We start from the raw sequence: 2,500 nt of genomic DNA on the forward strand, positions 1-2,500 counted from the left end.
TGCAGATTCATAACAAAGTAACCATAACACACAAGCCCATAACAAACACCGAGATCCATCAAAAACAATACGAAGTACGAAGGCAGTGTCGAATGCGAATGAATACAAACGTCATGTCTAAACCGCCAGCCAATCAGATGGACGCACGGGCAGACGATAGAATTGGTACACCAACCAATGACAACCGTCCTGACACACACGTGTACACAAACGCGCATACACACACAGTCATTGAATCGGCGAAAACGGCTCTTCGTTTGGTTTGGTTACGATTTTTCCGATTTTCTGTCCGACTCAACGCAGCGGGGGGAGGGAGGAGAGGAGGAGAAGGTAGAAGAGGAGTAGGGCGGCGGAGGGGGGAGAAAAAGTGGGCTGGCCCAAAATCCAATGCGATTTGCATTCGGCAAAACTTGTGAAATGGTTTGCACGCCCACTTTTTGCAAGCTTGTATTGAGATTGACGTGTGTTCCAATGACTGTCAGTGCTGAATCCGTTTGGTTGTGGTTGCGGTGGTGGTAGCTATTCACCCACAACCAATAACAACTCTAACTCGTCTTCTAACTCGGTGGAGATTTGTCGATTATAATCATTTATTCAGTTGTTTCTCTGTGAACTATTCTAGTTCTGCCTGGCGTCTGCTAAATTCCTGTCGCTGTTTTCACTGCCCGTGACAACTGTGTGAGTGATTGTGTGTGATAGGACAAGAGAAAGTAGCTAGCTAGCTCGACGGCGGAAGGATACAAAATCACCGATGTCTGCTCATTCATTCATTCATTCAATCATTTCATTTATTCATCCATTCACTCATCGGAGAAGCAATTCAATACGATATTAATATTGATATCTCACGCTGATACTGATTTCGTCTTTTGTTGTTGATGTGGTGTTTTGATGCAGTAGTTAGGGTGTCCGAAACTAGTACTAGATCATTTCACCAGTCGTGTGCCGCGAGTGTTCGAAGCTATTTCACATTTTTGGAAAGTTTATGACAATTTCTAAAGTTTTTATTTTACTCACTTTTCATCAATCAGTTTCCAATGTACGTTTCCTGTTTTAAAATTAATTGTTGATTGATATTGATACAGTTTATCAATAATATTGATATCTTACATTGTGGATAACATCTTTAATGTTATATTTGTTGATTAATTCAGCCTGTTGAGATTAATTTGTGGAATTCTTATTGTGAATAATATTATACAGATAAAGGTAAGATTTTAAAGCATTTTATTTTTTCAATTTTCAGTGTTTTATTCATTATGTCTACTATGTGCGTATTTTTTTCTTCTTTTCCCTTCTTCTTTTCTGTTGAGTTTATAATTAACATACTTATTAGCAGGCCTGATAACCCAAATTGTCACGGGCTCTTTGTATCAATGGAAAAAGAAATAGTCAATGTTAAATCAAGCCAAGGTAAAAGAACTGAACAAGTGTGTATGAAAGGTGCCAGACAAAGCAAGAAAGAAAAATAACCGCCCCCCCCCCCCCCCCCAAAAAAAAAAAAAACAAACAAACAAAAAACAAAAAACAAAACAAAAACAAAACAAAACAAAACAAGACAAGACAAAACCAAAAAAAACAACTACATATATATATATATATATATATATATATATATATATATATATATATATATATATATATATATATATATATAAAACCATCCCAAAAAAATTGTCTACCTCAGCTGGGGTCGAACCTCAGACCTTCTGATTACCGGTCACACGTGCTATCATTTATCTAACACCGGTGCAAAACTGCTACTTAATTTCTTAATTTTAAATCAAACCCTTAAATGCGTTTGGTTTTTCGACCTGCAAAATTAGTGTTGTGATTCACCTCTGAAAAGTAGAAAACGGTAGGGGCTGCCTGAAGCCGGTGATCGTAAAATACTAACGAAAGAGTGAAAATGGAGAGGCTTCGTATGGGAACATAACAGACAATGGACGTTTCGGGTACAAACCCTTCGTCAGCACAACAATACACAAATTAACGTGGAATACAAATAAAATATAATGCAAAAAAAAAAAAATATATATATATATATATATATTGTTTAGGGTTTACAATGTTAAACAACTGAGCTTTTATATAGCGCAATATCCACTAAATGTGCTCAAGCGCTTTACAAGGGGTCCCTGGCCAACAGCAGCATTTAACATTTAGGACGATACATGACGCCTGTTAGGCGATGTTAAATTTTTTTTTCGGACAGAGGCAATGCACTAAACGGCCAGGTACTCATTTTACACCTGAGTAAGGTGAGAGAGTGTGAGTAAAGAGTCTTTTCCAATGACTCAACCATGCGCCGAGCGACGCTCGAACCCAAGATCTTCCGATCCGAAAGCGAGTGTCATACCACTAGACCACATATCCGCCAATAAAGCGAGCCGCAAGCTTTCATTCACCACCAATTTTATATCTTCTCTATCTTTCTTCATTGAGAGGGATTCAGACGGCGTAGTAGATAAAATATTGCACTAAGACTCGGAGAGTCCCG

The 2,500-nt window shown here is 38.1% G+C and overlaps 1 protein-coding gene across 2 annotated transcripts in view; it reads left to right on the plus strand.

The window, feature by feature from the left end:
* Window positions 1–480: 480 nt before the first annotated feature.
* The window catches only part of LOC144969888 (uncharacterized), a 158,893-nt gene continuing 156,873 nt past the window's right edge, over window positions 481–2,500 (plus strand). For both annotated transcript variants that reach the window (XM_078908935.1, XM_078908936.1), the window contains exon 1: window positions 481–1,209. The gene's annotated coding sequence lies outside the window, so the exon portion shown is untranslated. The remainder of the gene's footprint in view (window positions 1,210–2,500) is intronic.

Source organism: Berghia stephanieae, chromosome 4 (genome assembly GCF_034508935.2).
Source record: "Berghia stephanieae isolate SIO BIC M18660-M18661 chromosome 4, UCSD_Bste_1.3, whole genome shotgun sequence".
NCBI lineage: Eukaryota > Metazoa > Mollusca > Gastropoda > Nudibranchia > Aeolidiidae > Berghia > Berghia stephanieae.